The sequence below is a fragment of the Dermacentor andersoni genome, chromosome 4, assembly GCF_023375885.2.
Source record: "Dermacentor andersoni chromosome 4, qqDerAnde1_hic_scaffold, whole genome shotgun sequence".
In the NCBI taxonomy this organism is placed as follows: Eukaryota; Metazoa; Arthropoda; class Arachnida; order Ixodida; family Ixodidae; genus Dermacentor; species Dermacentor andersoni.
Window position 1 is genome coordinate 159,902,953 of NC_092817.1, and position 10,249 is coordinate 159,913,201.

Below are 10,249 nucleotides of genomic sequence, written 5' to 3' on the forward strand. Positions count from 1 at the left end.
ACTATTGCTTATTTGATGGTGAAAAAAGCTGAGGCAACACATGACATCACATACACTGTCAAACCAAACAGTATTCAAAAACTGCAAATGTTGCAGGTCCAAGTAGTTAATTGTGCTATTGCAGAAAAACTTTGAGCGCTTTCTTGAAATGCTTCCTCGTGTGCGTTTAGCGGTGGGCGGTGAAAGGCAAATTAGCAGTCTTTCAAATGTTTGAAATCACTGAAATGCGATTTGTTTTGTTTTCTTTTGTTTGCATTAAAGTTAACGGTGTTCTTGAACAAGTTATTGCCTGTCCAAACTACTACACACATTGCACGAGGTCCTTGAAGTTACTATGTCGGGGCCTCGAAAGTTCTTGAAAACCATTGAATTTTTTTCTTCAATATTGCTACGAACCCAGTAGAACAACTGTCATGGAGTAAAAACCTTGGCTGAACAGGGGCTTATACGCAGAGCACAGGAAGACTAGAAATGCAGTAGTAGGCATGGAGGGCCCTGTAATAAATGTGCATCTGCTCGGTCTGCCTTATGTTTCTGCATTGACTGTCACGTTTTCAATAGAAGTGCACTTCCCGTTCTACTCCAATAAACGCAACTTTACCAACTCCAGTGTGGGGCAGTCCTTCAGTCAGTGCAGAACTTTTTCTGTACAGCCGAGTTAGCTCTGTCATTTTTCCAGCATTGTAGTACAAGATTTGTTAAACTGGTTTAGCAGAATATGAGCAGTATACTCTTAAATTAGCTGTTTATTTGTATGCACAAGTTCAGGTCCTTAGTTTGGTTGCATGACAAATTGCCATACCTCAATAGATACAAGAAACAATTTTATTACAGTTTAATAAAATCCAAACAGTAATAATCACAACAATATAATGGCATACATTTCTTTTGGTACGTATACAGCCCATGTCTTGGCAGTGTATAAATTCAACTATACACCGCAAGTACTGTGTCCTGACCACTATTATTCACATGTGTAAAACCATCACAGCAATTCAACAAATATCACAGTAATTAGTGACATACACTTTGTAACTGCTTTACATGAGCATAATGTATACAAATGGTCCCTGTGTACCTACACATGACTAGTGCCACCCGAGTACTATTACTCACAGGTGTAAAACCAACAAAGCAGTTCTTTAAAAAATATCACAGCGCTTAGTGACGTACATGCTGTAACTCCCTTGTAGAAACTTAATACAAACACGTGAGGACACAGAAAGCTAGCAGTGGGCATACATGGGAATACCACCGCCTCAATACTAATTCACAAGTGTAAAACCAACCAAGCAGTTCTTTAAAGAATATCACAATGCTTAGTGACATACATTTTCTAACTAGCTTATATAAGCTTTATACAAACATGAGAACATACACAAAGCTAGCGGTGCACCCGCATAGAAGTGCGGCCATCTGAACACGATTATTTGCAAGTGTAAGCTCAACAGAACAGTTCGTTATAGTGACGCACATTTTGTAAATGCCTTATACATGCTTAGTGCAAGCACAAGAATGCAGAAAAATATAAATTAAAAACTTGCTCTATGCATACACAAACAGATCAACACAAATGGTAAACACCGCTTTGAAGACAAATGTGACTGTGGCAAAGCGCAGTGCTGTGCCGGTTGAAATTGCCACCCAAAAAGTATTGAGCAATGCTTAAACCACAGGCAATAAAGTGCTGAAGGCTCGCTTGCAGATAAGGCATCTGATCCAACTGACCTGATTTTACACCTGCTACACGTATACAATGCACTCAGATATAACTGGTAATAATAATTATAAAAGGCATTTAAAAACATGATAGTATGATGAAGATGCATGACTAGAAAAGTTCTGTCCCCCTCGTACTAGTTAAAAAGGTGTAAGTACGACACATGTTCTTTTTTTCCTGAATTTTTGCATTAATGGACAGCCGGGAACCTCGAACCGACACAAAAAGAAAGATACTGCTATGTTAATAGTGTTATGAATAATTTTTTGTGAAAGCTTTTTTAGAGACAAGTTGCAGTCTCGTTTCTGGAGGTTGAGCTGTATCTTGCAAAATAACTTGAAAAGTTGTCACATGGGAGCATGACACTATATCATAATGTTAGTTTCAGTTGACTCTCTTGCCCTACAAGTCGCTGCTCACTGTGGCCAGTGATGCAACAGCAGTGTCTGTGTGATTTTCATCACACTTCTGTCCTATACCATTCTTACCAGAGTTGGCGGCACATAGATACCCAAATTTCGATAGTGTTGCTTTCTCAGGTGGTTGCTTTTGATTTGCTCAATATCAGTTGGCACTTCAGCTGCATCAAACTTCTTTTTTACCTCTTCAACAACAACATCAACAACAATCTTATGACACCTGTGTTGTCCTTCTAGTTGCCTACAAAGACCAGTCAATCTAGCAACAACACTGACAGTCTCTACTATCTTGTAATGGGGGAGAGGTGTGCCCCACCATGTGTTCCACATTGTTGTCACTATGTGGGCTGGCTGGCGAGGCAACAACTGTAATATGTTTGCATTTGCATATATTAAAGTGATGCTTGTACTGTGTTATAACACCTAACTTAGTCTTGCACTTGCTGCACAATAACACTGGCTCACAGTCGTGGTGAAAACCTTTTGTATGTTGAGCAAATGAGTTATATCCACTACAAAAAAAGTCAGTGATAGCACACATGTTGCTCTACCCGGCCTGGTGTGGGTCCTTCTGACACTGCTGCTGGTGCTGACGCGCTGCTGCTTGCCTCGTACACTGTTGCAGCTGCAGTAGACGTGGCAGTCTCTGTATCTATTGCTGCCGTGTCATCTGTCATGGTAACTTCCAAGTGGTATCGGGCTCACTTCTGCAACAGAGATGTTGTTTGCCCCTTGAGGGCTCTCATGATCAGGGCCAATAATTTCGTAGGCATTGTCTCCTGCATCGAAGAACCAATAAGAACAGCATAAATTAATAAACATAGCTCTAAAAAGTACGGACATCAAGACTTAACCACAAGCTTTGCACATAAGTGACCGGGCTTAATGAATAATACTTGCAGGAGGAGTTACACAATTGTTTGTGTATATTACAGTAAAGCCTCATCAGAAGATATTCAAGAGGCACGGGAAACATGTCTCTCGAAACCAAAAATTTTGAGAAACTGAGGAGCCAGACTAGATCACGTTATTATGCATCATCACTAAAGTATGTTTTGATATATCTGAAGGAATAAATGCTCAGGGTGGCTTAAAGGGCCCCTAAACCACTTCTCGACATTTTTTGAACATTTCAAGTAAACACGCGTATCGAAATCAGAATGCTGTCACGATCGACGAAGCCAAATGTCAGAGTGCGTAGCACTGCCGGAGCACCACAATATGAAGAAAATGACCCCATGCGCCTCTCTGGACCTATCCTGCACCCCCCAGTTTGTCCTGACGTCACCAGGCTGTCTCTGATGATGTCACCAGTTTCCGGTGCTGTCGATTGGTCGAACGAAAGTGTACGACTGCCGGCAAGGCCTGCAAGCAAATACACACACTCCTTCTTCCTCGTCGCATTGCGCGCGATGCCATTGTGGGCAGCCAATGGGGGCAAAGAACAGAAACGCCAACAGAAGGGTCTCCCTATGAGGCTCTTCAACACGAGTCACCATACAGTTCCGTTGTATTAGCGCCACCCCTCGCAGGACGACGGGCCAGCGCGGCAGCAACAGAGCTCGTTGGTGTTGGCCTGTCCCGTAACATCTGGAGGTGTACTAGGCAAGGAAAAGACGATACTGTCCATATGGCGTGTAGCAGATGAAAGAGTAAAATGAGTGGGGACTACTTTTCGATAATCAAACACACGTAGCTCCACTATTACTGCACCGTTTCGAAAAATTCTCGTGGCTACCTGTTCATTGCCTTATTGTGTAGAACTGCAACACCACAACTAAATTTCAACCTCGGTGGCTTAGGGGCCCTTTAAAGAAGACATTCACAGCTTTTTAGTGACTGTAGATTGTGTTAGCTTCCTTCCCAACTTCTGGAATTTAAACACTTCACTTTGCAAGCCTTGTTGCTCGCAGTACCTTTGAGGTGCTCTTAGACGCTCGTCAGCTTCAACTGCCGACACTTTCTGCCCTGCACTGTCCTCGTTGCCCTCCTTTCCTGGTTCATGCTCAAAGAGACATGCGCGATTGACTTGTGTAAGGATTGCGTGATCTTTACGCCCTTCGGAGCACACAAGGTGCACAAAGTGAATGTGTCTAGGTTGTGTCCCTTCGAAGTAGTGAATACTTAAAAAGTCATCCTTAGTAACAAAGGTGTCTCTTGTATACAGTATTGTTAACGTGGCAAACATCGGAAAACCAACCAAACCATTTTCAGATGTCTCTTACAACCAAGTGCATCTTGTAATGAGATTCTACTGTACTGAATATTTTTCAACTATGGATCATCTGCATGTACATATAGTCACAAAGACATGTTGTGTGGAATGGCGAATCGGGAAACAGTTCGTACTCTTACTTTTTGTCCCTAACATAAGCAGCTGATAACAATATGATAAAAAAGTAGGCAATGAGGCTAGAATGGAACATAATCCTTAAGCTCTAAACAGTTGTTTGGGCCCACATCATTCCCTCATATGACATAAGGAAACAACTTGATTGCAGTAATGGCTGCATGTGATCTGAGTTGATTGAAACAAACTATACGTAAGGTTGTCCTGTATGTAATTTTATCAGAGTGCTTTTTAGATGTCCTGCTGGTGATCCTGGCTGCGCGATGCTTCTCATGCTTTTTGGTACGATTCCTTTTTTTCCACTCCACTTTTTTTTTCGGATTTTCTCCCCTTTCCCTTCCCCCTTGTGTAAAATAGCACACTTGAAGTATCAAATCTGCTGAACTAACGTGTGTATCAAACCTGTTAACATGTGTGCTTCTCTGTGGTCTGTGTTGTATTTTTGCGCTGCACAAGTCAATTCAAGATGAAAGATGGAACGTCCCTGCCTTTAGTTTAATTGTGTGTGTGTGTGTGTGTGTGTGTGTGTGTGTGTGCGCGCGGCGCGTGTGTGTGTGTGTGTGTGTGTGTGTGTGTGTGTGTGTGTGTGTGTGTGTGTGTGTGTGTGTGTGTGTGTGTGTGTGTGTGTGTGTGTGTGTGTGTGTGTGTGTGTGTGTGTATGTCTCTCTCATGTTTTGAAATATATGTACATTCAGGAGTGCCTGCATGCCCTTCTCTCCTGCACCAGTGACGAAAAGGAGAGCCTGTTTATGTACCATTGTAAAAAATTCAAAGGTTTTCGCTGTGCCCATTACATCTCTTATCATATGGATCTGTCACAATACAGAGTAGCAGTGGTCCATAATACTAGCCCATCCCAACATAATTATAAGTTAACACATACCGACATGCTGCGAAACAGCTGTTGCAAAGCCGCTGGTGAAGGCAATTTCCGCAGCACTGCAGTGGTACAGCCGAGTTCCACGTGTATAGTGACAAATCCATATGCGTGTTAGCAACTCAGTAGTTGCTGATGGTTTCATAAGCTTTACACTACACAATAAAGTAATCTAGACAACTTTGTTGGAACAAATGCACATAATTAGGACACCACTTAAACACTAACACGATTAATTGCCCCCAATCTCTCACTCACTAAGGGATAATACTACTGAAACATCGGTGGAGAGCTCAGATTAACACAGCCCATAAAGGACAAGCGTTCCTTTGAGGAAAACAGCTATAACAGCGGTTAGTTTTCTTGATCATTTTATGTGGTAGCTTTGATTTAAATGTCATGCAGTACTATAAAATACGAAGTGCCGCATTTCTAGCAGCAGAAGGCGTCGTCAGGCTCATGGTACAACAGATTTTTGCACTGTTTGTCAGTGAGCCGACACATACAAAGAAAACCGAATTCACACATACATATACAGTGTCAAGTGCACTTCTCCTTCTGAAAGCGCAGCCACCAGTTCCAATGTTGCTGAAAGGAAAGGTTATATAAAGTGCGAGACTGCATGGAACTGCCACTTATGACTGTAAATGTATGGTCTGCTGATTGCAGAGGTAGTCACATGCTATTTCTAGTCTCTTTTAGAAGCATTACTAAAGAATAAATTAAAATCTATTCATAAGTCACGAATTTCATGCATCCACAGTTTGGCTAAATAACCTGTGAGAGAAAGACATGTTTACCTGGAATAGCAACCTTTTTTCCTGCTGCAAAACTTTCCTTCGAATTAATGAAATAACTTTACAGCGTCACAATGCGTTTCTCGCAACTACTTGCCGGCAGTGGCAAGTTAGTGTTTATATCCGACTCATTGGGCGACAATACTGCCAAACACAAATGCTTCACGAACACGAGAACACGTCCCTCGCAGAGAATAGCAGCCATATATGCCTTCTGTGAGACATGATCGCACCTTTGTGGTCAAAATGTACATTAGAACGACATCACCATCTCATTAAAAAAAAAAGCCTCCGTACAAGGCAGCCGCCAACTGCATAATGTGAAATTGCAACTGATGTCCACTTACTGGTGGCCTGTGTTTGAGTCACTTTTGGCAGTTGACTGGGTGCTGAGAAATGCACGTCCTGGGTTGTCCCTGCAAAACATACAGGGTTATGTCAAATGTTGAAAATATATACATGCCGGCATTTCATCAGTCGCAAAACAAACGAGTAAACTAATAAACAACTGTAATGTAAACAGAGTACACATCATAAGATAGGCTGTCAACTGTTAATGCATTACGCAAAAAACCTAATGCATAGGAAAGACTATATTTATACACACGAAGCTGACACACAATTTAATTCGCTCTAGGTTTTTCCGTGCAGTATATTCAATTTATTATGTCTTGTGGTTAGAGAAAAATTAGTGTAAATTACGCACTAAATTATGCACCCTGGAAAACTTTTCTTGAATATGCACCTGTGCGCGCTTCGAATGAGTAGCGTTGTAAAATTTACATACATGGCATTTAACATAGTTGCTGAACACGGATTTCCTTTGCCCTGTGTCGTGTACAGTGAGCTACATATATCTGCCCCCCCCCCTTTTGTACTAGCCATACTGCGTGCCACTGCACCTATACGCACGTCAATAAACCTCACGACACAGAAATAAAAAAAGCGCCAATCACCATGCCTGCATGTTGTAGTGGGCCTAACCTAACCAAGCATGGGCTGTTGCTTTTTATAGTAAACACAGGCACCGTGCTCATTGCAAGTATGTATCATGTCGCTAAGCAAATATGCAATTTCATTGCACCACTATTTTTTTATCACATGGATATATCTGTTGAGAGGCAAGACAAAAAGCAGTCACTTCTCAGAACTAATCAGCTTTCTTAAAACACATTTTTAACTTTTCAATGACACTTGCTGCTATGTGTTTGTCTCCAGAGAGCATACTTGATTTGACTTTCCAATCAGAGACATTACATAAATATACCATGTTAAGATGACTGCCTGGAGCACGTGAGAATTTTCATCTTCGTGTAACATACTGTATCTTGATTTTGTTGACATTTGGTCAAATGGTACACTCAATATACCCACATACTAGTTTTCTTGTCCAAATAACATGCCAATGTATTTTGATTTTTTGGCATTGGCTCCTCTGCACTACGTGAAGTCGCGCTGCATTGGCTCTTTCACATCCTCGTGTCCTTGCAGCTGCCTTCTTGCGTTATATAAAGTGGGTGCCTGAAAAATATCGTATGCAAAAGTCAACACAAGGGCATGGTGCAAAACAACATCAAGACAGTCAAGGCCATGGCAATAAAAAAGTCTTAGCTCTTAGTCTTCCTAGTGAAATGCATGCAAAACATCCAAATGACTGCAACAGTCAACTGCTAAACTAACTTCAATTTTTAGATTTAAGCAAAAAAACAAATAAACCACAGTTCATCCTTGTTTTTCATGAATGTTAGAATACTCCTGCTAATGAATAGAATATTGGTCATTTTCAGACGTCATAGGTCTGTCATGAGTCTGGTGTATCGCAAACACCACTTGTGACACATCCTAAGCACGTGCCCGGTGTGCCCCCCCCCGCACCATCCCTGGTTGTGGCTGAAGCCATAATTTGAGGATTATAGCTGCAAACATGATGCTCAGTAGGGATGAAAATATTGTCCTTCAGCTCAATGGATATATGGATGTGCCTATAAAAAAGGGCAACAAGGCTTGTTATAGCAAGCTTACCCACATTTCAATACTAACAAGTTCACTGCGGCCTGCATCTAAGCTTACTAAAAGGCATGGACTTATTTTCATGCATGAGGTGCGCAGTGGAGTTCATTTTTGACAGACCCGACTACTGCTGCAGTTTGAAATCTAGCATTTTAGATTCTTGTAGGCATGTAAAAGTTGCAGTTAAACCGCAGTTATTAGTTTATTACACAAACCTATTGTTCTGTGTACGACAGACTGGTAACACGGAATTAAAGCAACATTTTATTTTGATATTTTATTTCTCTACTAAAAATATTCAAGCGATAAACACATCTTGATCTGCCATGCTATAGCAAAATGCACACATTACGCTTGTAACCCCCAGAGGAAGGCTGATTTAGCTGTTCATATGACATAACTCTGACACGCCAACTCATATTAGCAAATGCACAGGCATGTCCAAAACAATAAGCGTATGCAAAGCGCCCCTGCAATTGTAATTCCACACAGCAGCCGTTATATTCGATACCGATGCATAACTAGCTGCTCGACAATTCACCGAGTTCGTAGACATAAGCATCCTTTCAGTTTCGCACCGTGCACGAAAACCGCAACAGGAGACAAAACCAGACCTATAATCACACCATTTCAACATGAGCAAAAATAGTTCAGTCTTAGGGATAAACACTGTGAGAGCGATTTAGTGCGCGACGGCGACGAGCGACGGCTTCGAGCGACAAAACGGGCCGTCGCTTGAACAGATGGCTCGGTTGTGGAAATCTAGAAATCGTCGCTCGTCGCCCAGAAGTGCTATGAGCGACTAGCCAATAACGCGACGCCGGAACTGGATGTACATACATCGCTCAAATACTACCGATTGTCGCGCGGAACGAGCAAATGATTCAATTTTTATACGTGCAAGGATAAGAACGTACTGCAAGACCTCCGGAAATATTTTATGCTACTTTTTATAGTAAAATACATCAACGTAAATTACTAAAGCACGCGTCACGCGTGACTGCAGCCCTCATGCCGGCAACACCGGGGAGGCGTCGCTCAAAATCGTCGCTCGCACGGAGTACGACATGTACGCGACGAGCGAACGCGACAGCCATCTCCGTCGCGTCGCTTGTAGCTGCCGCGCGCAAGATCGCTTACATGGGGTTTATACTTTTTTCAGCATAAAACATGGATTCCTCATGCGTTTTCAGTAAGTTCAAGATAACGCGCCCAACTGACCTCTTGCAGCATGCAGCTGAATGCAGCATGCAGCACTGGTGCTGCACGCAACTTCAGTGGTCGCAGATTCCCCCTGCGCGAGACACCGTCAAGCGCGCGGTTTATTTATAAAAAAAAAAGCATGCTGCCAGCAAAATGACGCCTTCTGTTATGTGATTCCTTAGTTCAACAGCGTTCCGTACACAGTAGACTGCCAAACTGAATAAATTCAAACACACAAAACGCACGCTAATCACGCTCCGCATAGGCTCGGAATCACGGGCTGGTGAACTAACCATTTTAAGCGTCCTCTCGCCTGGCGTCTTATTGAACATACCATAGTTCTGGCAGCGTTTGTGATTTTTAAAGTTCTTACGGACAACGGCAAAGTGATAAAATCACATGCAGTTATCGCGACGACTGGCTTTTTCGATTGACATCGAGAGACAGCGCGTACGCCTAGTCCTTTGTCAATCGCGTCGCCTAAGCGCAGCGACGACTTCCTTTCAATAGCATGACATATACGGAGAATGTGCACCTAAGTTAGAATTCACTTACCGTGGAGGATTTGTTGTTATATCCAAGGCATGACGAACGACTGTCGTGTTTTCGTGGCGACGCGAGATGGCTGACACACGATCTCCCTCGGCTGGCCTTTGCTCGCTGGACGGATCACCTTTCTCCGGTGTTGTGTTGTTCCGCGATCTTGAGCGCGCGCGCGCGCGGTGGAGCCACTCCGAGTGAAAAAGTAGAGCGCTCGCTACGCGTTCCTTTGAACTGCGGCGGCCTGTTCTCTTAGAAGCAAAACGATGTGTTCTTTGCTCAGCGTGCATGAATGATACATTGCCATGTTCGGGGCCAGCCACCTACAGTTGA

General features: G+C 42.7%; 1 long non-coding RNA gene across 1 annotated transcript; it reads right to left on the reverse strand.

Moving 5' to 3' along the window:
- Positions 1-5,878: 5,878 nt before the first annotated feature.
- On the reverse strand, positions 5,879-10,027 carry LOC140217164 (uncharacterized). Its single transcript, XR_011893673.1, has 3 exons — positions 9,932-10,027; positions 7,542-7,684; positions 5,879-6,579 (listed from the first exon to the last, which is right to left on the reverse strand). It is a non-coding gene; the product is annotated as an uncharacterized lncRNA (long non-coding RNA).
- Positions 10,028-10,249: the final 222 nt, after the last annotated feature.